The following is a 13,706-nucleotide window of genomic DNA, read 5'->3' on the forward strand; positions in this document are numbered from 1 at the left end:
CAGAGCTGGGCTGATCTGAAGCTAGGAGCCTAGAGTTTCTTCCAGGTCTCCCACACAGGTGCAGGGGCCTAAGCACTTGAGCCATCTTCTGCTGCTTTCCAGGCATTAGCAGGAAGCTGGATCAGAAGTAGAGCAGCCAGGTCTCGAACTAGTGCCCATATGAGATGCCAGCACTTCAGGCAGTGGCTTTACCCACTATACCACAGCGCTGTCCCTTATGGACATAGTCTTTAAAAAAGATTTATTTGAAAGACAGTTACAGAGAGAGAAAGAGAGAGTTATTCTATCCTCTGGTTCACCCTCAAAATGGCCACAAATGGCTGGAGCTGGACCAATTGGAAACCAGGAGCCAGAAGCTTCATAGGGGTCTCCCACGTGGATTTAGGGGCCTAAGCACTTGGCCATCTTCTGCTGCTTTCCCAGGCACGTTAGCAGGGAACTGGATCAGAAGTGGAACAGCCAGGACTCGAACTGGTGCCCATTTGGGTTATAGCTATTGTAGGCGGCTGCTTTATCTGCTGTACCACAGAGCCAGCCTCAAAGACATACTTTTTATAGCACATTAATAAATATGCAGAATTACTTTTTATTTTTTTAACTTGAGAAGCCAAAACAGATACACAGAAACAGACAGAAGGACAGACAGAATTCCTACCCACTATTTAATTCCCCGGATGCCCACAATAGCTGGGGCCGGGCTGGGCCAAAGCCAGGAGCTGGGAAGTGAATCCAGGGCTCCCACGTGGGTGTAGGAACCTGATTACTCGAGCATCATGGCTGCCTCCCAGTGCACATCAGCAGAAGACTGGAACAGGGAGCGGAGCTGGCAGCTGAACCCAGGTACTCGATATGGGACTCGGGCGTCTTAACCTCTAGGCAAAATCTGCTCCTCTGCAGCGTTTTTGAGGCACCAGCATCTTTCTCTCTCCTCGTTTTAAAGTCGTACTCCGTCTACACCTGGAGCTGGTGTAGACGTCCATGGCCCTGCTCTCTGCCTGTGTCTGTGCCGTCTGAATCTCCTCAGATGTAAAGCTGATTGGAAGGCACGTGTGCCGCTCCTGGGCCCTTCCCCATCCGTCCTGGGCTTGCCTTTGGTACGGAGCAGCTTCTGGGTGACATGGAAGCAGCGAGGTCACCCCCTGGCATGCACTGCGCACGGGGCTCGTCTTCCCTCTGTCCCCGACCCCTTGAGGTGGGACCGCTTCCCCCAGGATGCACTGTGCCACTGCCACGCCCTGCCCCAGCCCCATCATCTCCTCCATGCCCCCTCCACGACCCCCACCCTGATTTCCATGGAGCTAGTTTCCAGGATTTGCAAGCCTTTACCTGGTTTAGAAAGAAAGGTACTGCTGGGGATAAGGATAGGCTGCCCCACCAGAATGACTCCAACCACAGAGGAGTGAGCACTGGGGTTGCGTGGTGGTTGCGTGTCTGTGTGGTGTCTGAGGGTGCATCAGAGGGAAAGGGACTTCCAGGGCTGCCGGCTTGCTCTGCTTCAGGCCCCTGCCAACCAGGGCTCACCCCCGTGCTCCCAGGGCAGCTCCACGGGCTTTGGTTAGAGTGGAGACTCTGCCTCGATCCTGGCTGTCTGCTGGTTTCCTTCAGTGCTGAGTGAAGTTCTGTTCCCTCCTATGACGAGATGGGAGACTAGGAACAGCTCGCGACTATGTTACACCAGGAATTGTTGGGGTTACCTCACAGTGGCCGTGTGTGGCTCTGTAGTGAAGTCAGTCCCCTTGCCCGCTTTCCTTTGGGTGTAGCGTGTGCAATGGGTTGTCATTGTAGCGTCTGCTGTGTGTCAGCTGCGTGCGTGTCCTGGTCATTTCTGCAGAGGGTCTCCAGGTTTCTGGGAGTGTTGATGATTAACCACGGGAGGTGCATTCCAAGTCTCCTCTGTTCTGGGATTTCTCTGTCTGGTTCCTGGCACGCTTGCCTCCTGAGTGCAGTTATCTGGAAATAATCTAGGCCACTGCTTGTCTTCCTGTTTGTCAAAGCTCTTTGCCTGGGTATCAGAATGACTTTCTTCTGTGGAGCCTCTCAATCAGCCTTCATGAGCATGCCCGAATCCAAGTCCAAACCCTTCCATTAAAGCGCCACAGGTTACGCAGACCTTGACACGGTTGATTTATCCTAAGATGCAAATTCAGACTGAGTCCGGAGAGAAATTTAGGAAGTTTGCAAGACTTGGGACGGAAGTTCCAAGCCATTCTGAGGCTTCAGTGAGAGCGAGGTGTTCCTCGTGGGCTGTGGAAGCTGGGAAGAGCCTCACTCACAGCCCCATGAGCCTGTACCGTACCATACAGCCTGTACCAAGCCTGTACGGTACCGAGGGTACTGTGCTATCCAGCGATGCTGGATCCCGTGCCAGCCCTGCCTGCTGCCTGGTTGTGTGTGTCCCTAGACAAGTTGTGTGGCCTCCCTAAAGACACTTTCCTCATCAATAAAATGGGAATCATGATCATTCTTACTAAGAGTCTACAAGAAGAGCCACGAGCCCGTCCACCGGAAGTGACCCGAGCAGGGCTGGCACGTAGGTGGTGCTCTCGGTGTTAGTTGCTGTTGGTACGGTTATGGTTGAAGTTGTTTTATTACCATCACTGTTATTCTGAGGGCAACAAAGAGAGCTCATGGCAGCAAAGGTCTGCCCCTTACTGATTGCTAACCATGAGCCAGTGTAGGAGTAAATTCTTTGGCTGATATTATGTATCTCAAAGCATTTCTGATTCACAAAAGAAGGAAGTTTGATTGTTCGTTAAGCATAATATCTTTTTTTAAACTTTTTAAAACATTTTATTGATTTGAAAAGCAGAATGACAGAAAGAAGGGGAAAGACAGAAAGATACACCTTGCATCCTCTGGTTCACTCCCTAGGACCTCGACAGCTGGCCTGGGCCAGACCAAAGCCCAGGACTCCATCCTGGTCTCCCATATGGGAGGCAGAAACCAAGTACCTAGAACATCATCTCCCAGGCATATTAGCAGGATGCTGCATCAGAAGCAGAGTAGCTGGGACTGGACCTGGCACTTGGATATGGGACGCAGGTATCCCAATGAGCGACTTAACCCATTGCCCCAGAACTCGCCCTAGCTTAGTACTTTTGTTTTAAAGCAAACCACATGTAACGCCCAGAAACATATGGCAAAAGCTAGAAAGGAGAGACCTTCCAATGGATTCTTTAATCAGAAGCTAAGGATGCATCTTTGGCTGACACCACGTCTCACTAGGCTAATCCTCTGCCTAAGTCACCACACTCCGGGTTCTAGTCCCGGTTGGGGTGCCAGATTCTGTCCCAGTTGCTCCTCTTCCAGTCCAGCTCTCTGCTGTGGCCTGGGAATGCAGTGGAGGATGGTCCAGGTGCTTGGGCCCTGCACCCGCATGGGAGACCAGGAGGAAGCACCTGGCTCCTGGCTTCAGATCGGCACAGCGCGCCAGCCGTAGTGGCCAGTTAGGGGGTGAACCAACAGAAAAGGAAGACCTTTCTCTCTGTCTCTCTCACTGTCTAACTCTGCCTGTCAAAAAATAAATAAATAAATAAATAAAGTCAAGGATGCATCTTTAAAGAGAGGATAAATAATGTGCTCTTAAATTAACAGTCTGTGATAGATAAAATGTTTTATCATTGGGTAAAGAATAGCTACTAAAAACAATTAACATTTTACCTCTATAAAAGAACATGGAAATATACCCACGTTACATCATAGGACAGTGTAATACAACCTTCTTTTTTTTTTTTTTAAGATGAGATACTCCGAGATTGTAGCTCTCTCTCTCTATCTCTCTCTCTCTCTCTTTTTTTTAAAGATTTATTTGTTTATTTGAAAGTCAGAGTTACACAGACAGAAGGAGAGGCAGAGAGAGAGAGGGGTCTTCCACCCGCTGGTTCACTCCCCAACTGGCCGCCTTGGCTGGAGCTGCGCCAATCTGAAGCCAGGAGCCAGGAGCTTCTTCCAGGTCTCCCACGTGGGTGCAGGGGCCCAAGCACTTGGACCATCTTCTACTGCTTTCCCAGGCCATAACAGCCGGATCACAAGTGGAGCAGCCAGGACTTGAACCGGTGCCCCTATGGGATGCTGACACTGCAGGCGGCACCTTTACCCGCTGCACGACAGCGCCGGCCCCAGTACAACCTTCTTTCTTGTGCTTTGGATTTATGAGCTGAATTACCTAAGTCTTAGGACCCACAAAATTACCTCTGTAAAGATTGTACCTTAGGGAATATGAAAGATTAACAAAATATTGACGGAGTTGGATGGAAGTAAAATCCACTGACTTCAGCTGAGCTCATGATGGGCAGATTAAATATTATTCCAGAAATATCCCAGACTAAAGGTATTTTTTTTCACTCTTTTTAGACTCTTAGCTTCTCAAAGGTAATGGGAAAGGTTAGTAATGTGGTTCAGAAGGGATCCCACGTAAGAGGAAGTCACGCCCACAGCAAGATACCTGTCTTGACTGAGCGCCGAGGCTCTGTGAGTCTTGTGCCAGCAACAATAATTTGCTGCACAACAGTGCACACGGTAGCTTGTACAGCCTTGTACAAATAGTTGCTGTGTGAATGCACAACCTCACAGCAAGCCGTCATCGCCAAGTCTCTTCTGTTCCTAGGAGTGTTCTTTTTTTAAAGATTTATTTTATTTATTTGAAAGACAGAGTTACAGAGGGAGGTAGAGACAGAGAGAGAGGTCTTCCATCTGCTGGTTCACTCCCCAGATGGCTGCAATGGCTGGAGCTGTGCGATCCGAAGCCAGGAGCCAGGAGCCAGGAGCCAGGAGCCAGGAGCCTCCTTTGGGTCTCCCATGTAGGTGCAGGTGCCCAAGTACTTGGGCCTCCTCTACTGCTTTCCCAGGCCACAGCAGAGAGCTGGACTGGAAGAGGAGCAGCTGGGACTAGAACCAGCATCCATATGGGATGCCTGCACTTTAGGCCAGGGCGTTAACCCGCTGCGCCCCAGTGCCGCCCCTCTAGGAGTGTTCTTACAGAACACTTGGTAAGGGTGGAGAGCACTCTCTCAGTCCCAGAAAAAATCATTTAAAATGCTCGATTCCTCATTTTCCAGGACATCATATGGTGTAATGCAGGGATTCCAAGAGTAAGAAAACTTCCGAGTCCCAGGCCCCCTCCCCTGGGGGGTCTTGTTTGGAAGGCCTAAGGTGTGGCCAGGGAGTCAGTATTTGTCCCAGGCCAGCCGTCTTCTCAGCCTGTTTTGAAGGACACCGAGATGGCCACGTACAGGACGGGGGCCAGGCTCACATGCACGTTTATTTCTTCTTCTTTTCATTTGTACTGTTTTTGTTTGTTTGTTTGTTTTTTTGACAGGCAGAGTGGACAGTGAGAGAGAGAAAGACAGAGAGAAAGGTCTTCCTTTTCCGTTGGTTCACCCTCCAGTGGCCGCTGCGGCCGGCACACTGCGCTGATCCGATGGCAGGAGCCAGGTACTTATCCTGGTCTCCCATGGGGTGCAGGGCCCAAGCACTTGGGCCATCCTCCACTGCACTCCCGGGCCATAGCAGAGAGCTAGCCTGGAAGAGGGGCAACCGGGACAGAATCTGGTGCCCCGACCGGGACTAGAACCCGGTGTGCCGGCACCGCAAGGCGGAGGATTAGCCTACTGAGCCGCGGCGCCGGCCTCATTTGTACTGTTTTAAAGCTGACAGCCCCCTGCCCTACCAGCACCACACCCCACAGCGCTCGCTGGCCATCTGCTGGGGATGGCATGGCTCTGGGGGACATTAAGAGAGCTGCGGTCTCCACGTCCTCAGGCCCTGGAGAGACTTGGGTTGGGCGCACTGGATACAGATCCTGTTTCCTCCCCCTTGTCCCACAACTTGGTGCCTTTGGTTATCCGCTCTTTCCTCTTGTGTTTATTTAATGTCTCCTGTAGTGACCACAGGTTAACTCGGTCATCTTCACCATAAATAGTTTTCAAATATTCCCCGGGCCGGCACTGCAGCATAGCAGGTAAAGCTGCTGCCTGCAGTGCCAGCATCTCATATGGGCGCTGGTTTGAGTCCCGGCTGCTCTGCTTCTGATCTAGCTTACTCTGCTGTGGCCTGGGAAAGCAGTAGATGATGGCCCAAGTCTTTGGGCCCTTGCATTCACGTGGGAGATCCGGAAGAAGCTCCTGGCTCCTGATTTCAGATCTGCGCAGCTCCGGCCGTTGCGGCCAACTGGGGAGTAAACCAGTGGATAGAAGACCTCTCTCTCTCTCTCTCTCTCTCTCTCTCTCTCTCTGCTTCTCCTTCTCTCTCTTTGTAACTCTTTCAAATAGATAAATAAATCTTAAAAAAATAATTTTCCTCTGCCACAGTGCAAGCCCCCATTCCATCTTTTGTTTCTAACTCTCACTGCCAAGATTTGTGGTTGAGATTATTGAAGAAAAGAGTACAGAGAGGGAAGAGAGAAACTAAAAACAGTTGAGGGCCAGCGCAGTGGCTCAGCAGGTTAAAGCCCTGGCCTGAAGCGCCGGCATCCCATACCGGTGCCGATTCTAGTCCCGGCTGCTCCTCTTCCGATCCAGCTCTCTGCTATGGCCCGGGAAAGCTGTAGAAGATGACCCAAGTCCTTGGGCCCCTGAACCCATGTAGGAGACCCAGAAGAGGCTCCTGGCTCCTGGCTTTGGATCGGCACAGCTCTGGTCATTCCAGCCATCTGGGGAGTGAACCAGCGGATGGAAGACCTCTCTCTCTCTCTCTCTCTCTGCCTCTCTCTGTAACTCTAACTTTCAAATAAATAAAATAAATCTTAAAAAAAACAGTTGTTCAGAATTGGCTGCAAAATATTCATGGAAAATATGTATTAGGGGGAAAAATGCATGGATTGGATCTAAATAGACTTAGCTTTGAACTTCATTTTCTCTGTGAACTGTTTGAAGTCCCCTTCGTGGAGGAGGCAGGGAGGAGAAATCAGTGCACGAGGCAGAGGAGCAGCCATGGGAGGGGTGGGGGAGCTGCCGTCCGTGGGGAGGGTGGGAGAAGGGATGGAGGGGCAAGCGTTTGAAGCAGGGGTTAAGAAGCTGTCTCTTGTCAGAATGCCTCAGTCCCATTCCCAGCGTGGCTCCTGATTCCAGCTTCCTGGGAGGCAGCAGGTGATGGCTCAGGTACCCAAGTCCTTTGCCACCCCCATAGGAGCCCTAACACCAGCCTGGCCCAGTCCTGACTGTTGCCAGCATTTGGGAAGTGAAGCAGTGGATGGGTGACCTTTGTCTTTCTCTGTCTCTCTTCCTTTCAAACAAGTAACAATAAATAAATAAAAGATGAAAAAATGGAGAATCATACGGCCTACCCTGCTGGTATTTCCACAATGATGGGGCCGAGGTGAGGCCCTTGATTGGAGCTGGGGCTGCTGCCCACCCTCTTGAGCTGCTCCTGTGGTCATCTCGGGGTACCCGTTGCCCTGTGGGTACAGTAGGGTGTCTGCATAGATGACTCTGATTCTACTGTAGGTAGATGCATGTGGAGAACAGAAGATACAGGATGAAGTTGAAATCCGTGTTTATTTGCACAGAAAGAGATAAGTGCCGTAAAGGAACATTTGCTCCAGATACCTGTTAAAGAGCAGTAAAGCCGACCTCGTCCTGCACCATAACTGTTGGTGCCAGAAGCCGTGCCTTGGGGTTTTGCAGGGGGAGTGAGAGTTTGGGCTCAACTTCAAATGCGATAAGTAACCGCAGGAATGGATAGCCAAGGGGTAAGGGCTGGTGGAGAGCAAGGTAAATAGAAAGTCATTAAGAGGAACCATCTGGGGATTCATGCTGAAAAGCAGACCGGGAGAATTCTGACACCACCTGGGCGAGGTGGGGGACAAGGAACCTGATCCGAGGTGGACAGCAATCAGATGTCACTGGTGGGGTGCAGCTAAAGTCACCCAGCAGGGTTCTTGCTAAAGCTGGAAAATGCAGAGGGGAGCCCAGGAGAGGATGGGTGGGGAAAGTTTAGTTGAACAGAGCTCAGAGGATCCTTCCTAGAGCTGTGGCAACAAGAGAGTGTGTGTCAGTGTGACCCAGCTGCTGCACGCAGCATGGATCTCTTGCATTGTTTGGTTCTATTCTCTGCTCATTGTTCGTAGGTCATGGGAGTTGTTTAAGTAAAGCATATCAAATAAGACAGGCATACCTGAGGGGACTCAGGAGTGGCTTCTACAAATCCACCTGTCAGGCCTGCAGGCATCCTGGTTGGCTAGTTATAGTAACATCGGCCTCCCTGGACACTCCCTTTTGCAAGCTCTGATTCCTAAGTGGAGTACGTTCAAGAAACCTCTCTCTGAAATCTGAAATTCATGGTACAGTTTTGAAAAACTGCATTTCTGGCCGGCGCAGCGGCTCACTAGGCTAATCCTCCGCCTTGCAGTGCCGGCACACCAGGTTCTAGTCCCGGTCGGGGCGCCGGATTCTGTCCCGGTTGCCCCTCTTCCAGGCCAGCTCTCTGCTGTGGCCAGGGAGTGCAGTGGAGGATGGCCCAAGTGCTTGGGCCCTGCACCCCATGGGAGACCAGGATAAGTACCTGGCTCCTGCCATCGGATCAGCACGGTGCACCGGCCACAGCGCACCGGCCGCGGCGGCCATTGGAGGGTGAACCAATGGCAAAGGAAATCCTTTCTCTCTGTCTCTCTCTCTCACTGTCCACTCTGCCTGTCAAAAAAAAAAAAAAAAAAGAAAAAGAAAAACTGCATTTCTCTGTCGGGAACTGAAAGCTGAAATGATCCACTCACATTCCCGTTTTGGTTTCACTGAGTACCTGTTACACAGATTGCTTCTATGAATGTAATTTTGTGACTGGCTTTTGTTCCTGCTCCCTTTCATAGAAAGGTCTGAGACTGTGTGGTTATTTCACTAAATAGTATAATGGAAAGCTGAATGAGTAATAAATCTAAAAGATGCTGAGGAGCAGGCATTTGCCCTAGTGGTTAAGAAACTGGTTAAGACACCCATGTCTGGGGCCAGCATGGTAGCGTAGCAGATAAAGTCGCCACCTGCAATGTTGATGTCCCATATAGGTGCCCAGTTTGAGTCCTGGCTGCTCCACATCCAATCCTGCTTCCTGCTAATGGTCTGGAAAAAGCAGTGGAAGATTTGCCCAAGTACTTGGGCCCCTGCCACCCATGTGGGAGACCCAGATGAAGCTACTGGCTCTTGGCTTTAGCTTTGCTCAGCTCTGGCTGTTGTGGCCATCTGGGGAATGAACCAGCCAATGGAAGATTCTCTCTCTCTCCTTGTCGCTCTGTAACTCTGAGTTTCAAATAAATAAGACTGGAAAAAAAAAAAAAAAAGACACCCATGTCCCTTATTGGAGTCCTGAGTTTGATTCCTGGCTCTGCTCCTCATTCCAGAGTCCTGCTGATGCCCACTCTGAGAAGCAGGAGATGGCTCAAGTAGTGGGTCCCTTCTACCCACGTGGGAGACTCAGATTGAGTTGCAGGCATTGGGGGAATGCACTGGTGGGTGGGCATTCTTCCTCCCCTCCCCTCCCCTCCCCTCCCCTCCCCTCCCCTCCCCTCCCCTCTCCTCTCCCTTGCCTTCTCCCTCTGTCAAATATAATTTTTTTAAAAAAATGAAAAACAAAGGGTAGGTGTTGTACAGTGGGTTAAGCCACTGCTTGGGATGCCCACATCCCATGTTGGAGTGCCTGGTATCAAATCCTGGTTCCTCCATTTCTGATCCATCTCACTGCTAATGCACATGGAGGCAGCGGATGATGGCTCAGGTACTCAAGTCCCTGCCACCAGCATCAAAGACCTGGATGGAGCTCCTGGCTCCTGGTTTCATGCTGGGCCAGCACGTGTGTCCATTTGGGGTGTCAACTAGTAGATGGAAGATTCTCTCTCTCTCTCTCTCTCTCTCTCTCTCTCATTTTCTTTCTCTGAGACTCTGCCTTTCAAGCAAATAAACAAATAAATAAGTCTTCAAAAAAAAAAAAAAAGATGAAGAGGGTTGTCACTACAAACTACTAAAAACAGAGGTAGCTTGAAGTACTTGTTGAAAATGATACGGTTGTAGCTGTCTGAATGTTAAACCTATGGTTCAGGAGACATCCAGTGGTTAAAAGTAGGTAATTTCTTGCTGTGGCACAGTGTTCATCAGATATGGGAAAAAATACTTCTTGCCTTTGCAGTAGTAACATGCTGACTTTGTCTGAATGAGCATGTGTTAGGGGTGATGTTTTGAGAAGAGGTTTGATTTTTGACTTCATGTATAAATTTTATCTGGGTAATTAAAAACTTAAAATTATAAAATTGGAAGTATTAGAAATATTAGCAAAGATTTCCTTTCCTGAAAATATAAATGAGAGGCAAGCACTGTAGCACAAGGCATTTAAGCCACCATTTGGGACCCCCACATACCATGTTGGAGTGCTGGTTCAATTCCCAGCTGTCATTCCAGGTTCCTGCCAAGATACCCGCTGGGAGGCAGCACTTGGGTCACCCACACAAGAGGCTCGGATGGAGTTCCAGTCTCCTGGCATCTGGGGAGTGAACTAGCAGATGGGAGATCTCTCTCTCTCTCTGTCTCTTTCTGTTGTTTTGCCTTTCAAATAAATAAACACTTTAAGGATGATATTTAGAAGTATGAAGTATGTGACAAAGTCATGAATATAAAAAACTTCTTGCCCAGAAATCTCAATTGTAGGAATTTGTTTTCCATACATAATCAAGTGTGCTTGGTGACTTCTTTATGTGAATATATATCATAGCTTTATTTATAGCAATCATATTAACATACTAAAGGAGAAACACGTGCAGAGTGAATCGGTGGAATTACTGCACAGTTGTAGTGGCTAAGGCATCTTCACCGTGCTTTGAAGACTGTTTAATGACAGAGGACGATGTCTTTTCTTAGCCTAAAAGAAGAGCTGAAAGAGCTGCAGTTCCATCTGTGTTCCACACCTATAATATGCTATGCATAATTCTGCACGATCATAGAAACAATTTGGCTAGATCTTAAGCAATTTACATTTCTTCTTTCTACTTTGTTTTCATCCTAAATGTGTGTTTTTAACCCAGAGGATAAAGAACAATAAGTAGCACAGATAATTAAAGAATAAGACAAGGAAGTGTTTCAGCAGTGATCAGAGCTAAAGCCGTAGATCTTAAGTAGAAATACGTTGTACACCTGCGTCTTTTCACCTTCGCGTTGCTGCTGTGTACCTGTGTGTGTGTGTATGCACACGTGTGTGTTATATGCACACATGCTTGTGTTTGAGTCAAAGAGCATCTTTTCCATATGACCAGAGAATAAGGACTTAAGTAAAAAGACTGCTTGGAAGACAGGAATTCCCAAGTATTTTTAACGCCTAGGTCCCTTTGAAAGCTGATAAAAAAACTGTGATCCGTGCTCTTAAAATGACATGTGCATATGAATACAAAAATGTGCCCACCTCAAAAGGTAACGTGCAGTCTAAGGAGATCTGTGGATACACACGGTGTTCACACAGCCGGGCACTCTGCTCAAGTGGGTATGTTTAGGTGGCGCCATCTAGTGGTATTTTCCTAGCGGCTTGTTGCTATCTGGCATCCCACTGTTAGCCACTGCCTGAAGTTACATGTTGCCTTCCTCTGGGTTTTGTTTTGAGTGATGCATACTCCTGGGAGGGATAATGTGTTAATTATTGATGCCTTCATGGAAGTCATTTGGCAGGAAGGGAAGAGAATTATGTCGGCACTGTTCTACAGATTTGGAGAAGATAGTAGAGAGCTAGAGATCACTTGATAATAGCTAACACAGGGGCATCGTACACACAGGCACATGCATGTGCCCACTCAGACACATGCCCCCTAAAGCCAGCCCATTGCTCTGATGGGGAAGCTGAGGCACAGCCTGATTAAATACGCTGTGCAGCAGTGATCATAATAATCTGTCCAACATCACACAGTTACTGCGTGATGGAGCCTGGAATTGGTCCGTCTTTCCAGAGTCTGCGCTCCCAGCCAGTATCTGATCCTGCCCATAAAGTGGCCCAGATTAGGAATTCTTAGACTCCAGAGGCCAACTTCACAGGCTTCCTTGGCCCTGTCGTCAGTTCCTGCCATCACTTCTCTACCTCTTCACGTCCCTCCTTCTTCCCTGTGTCGCACCCTCTTTCTATTCAGGAAGCTCCTGCTTCAAGTTCGTCATTTCCCACGCACGTTTTCTAGGTGCAGCCAGGCCCTCCTTGCAGGGGGAAATGGAGAGGGGGCTCAGCCAGTGCAGAACAGTGTCAGACATCGTCCCATCTCCCACTCAGTGCAGCTCCCTCAGGAGTCATGAGCTGGACCTCAAGGACATCACCTGCAGGGCTGGGGACTCCGAGGTCCCAGGAACCACCAAACTCACTGGACTGCACTCCGCACAGTGCGTGTCAGAAGGGCCATTGCACATGGGCCATCTCGTCTCCGTCAGTGGGGTTCTGTGCAGTGTTGTGAGTTACTCACTAGACTGATGTATCAGGACTTCCTGGAGCCAACGTTATCTTCTCTACCAGCTGCCTTTGTCTTTGTCCATGCTTCTGCCTCTTTTGGAAATAGAAGCAACCACACTTATGGGTGGATGATATTTGTAAATAAGAGTCCCGGTTTTATAATTGCTAGTGTTGGGAAGTCTGCCCAACCCATGAAAGTCTTTTTCTAGATACTATTTTCAAGTAAAGCATCACTTTTCCTGTGAAAACACATCACTTGGGGTCATTTTTTGGGGTGATTATTATATAATGGAATTGATTTATTAACAGATATGTCAAAACTCAGACACTTTAGTGGACGTTTTTAAGTGTGAAAAATACTACGTTTCATCCAGTCTGAGACACCACGGGTTTTAAAGTGCACTGATAGGAAAACAGTAAGAAGGAATTCAAAGCTGCCAGTTAATCCCTGACCAGAGTTTCCTTATGTTGACTTTAAGATGCACTTTTTTTGCAAGAGGTATGAAAGGGGCAGGAGAATGGTGACTTCAGTACCATTCAGTCATCACTTAAAGATGCCATTAGGATCTGTTCATTTGATCACTGCTCGTAACCCTTGCCTATTTTTTTTTTTTTTTTTTGACAGGCAGAGTGGATAGTGAGAGAGAGAGACAGAGAGAAAGGTTTTCCTTTTCCGTTGGTTCACCCTCCAATGGCCGCCGCGGCCAGCAAGCTGCAGCCATCTCCCATGCGGGTGCAGGGCCCAAGGACTTGGGCCATCCTCCACTGCCCTCCCGGGCCACAGCAGAGAGCTGGACTGGAAGAGGGGCAACCAGAACAGAATCCGGCACCCCGACCGGGACTAGAACCCGGTGTGCCGGCACCGCAGGCAGAGGATTAGCCTATTGAGCCACGGCGCCAGCCCCTTGCCTATTTTCCTGCTGAACCATCGTCTTCCTACTTCTTATTTGTTTGAATTTTTATTTAGTGGAGCATTAAGTCTTAGACTATAATGGCAATTAAAAATATGCTATCTCAAAAAATAATGCAGATTGAGTTTAAAAGAGATGTGTTTGATGGTTCAAATCATTTTGATTCTACATTTGCTTTCAGAGCACAAAACAGTTTCACCTCTCCCCTCAGTTTTTTGTTTTTATCAAATCATCATTAACTAGTTTGCTAAGCTGCCCGTAATTACCTGACACACACAGTTAATTAGCTTTTGGTAGTTTAATTAACCTTCACCCGCATTCAGAGGATAAATATTTGTTTTGCCTCTGAGGATGTTCAAATAATGTATGATAATTTCTGAAGCCAGCTCAACAGAGTTCCAAAAA

The sequence above is a fragment of the Oryctolagus cuniculus genome, chromosome 14, assembly GCF_964237555.1.
Source record: "Oryctolagus cuniculus chromosome 14, mOryCun1.1, whole genome shotgun sequence".
Lineage (NCBI taxonomy): Eukaryota > Metazoa > Chordata > Mammalia > Lagomorpha > Leporidae > Oryctolagus > Oryctolagus cuniculus.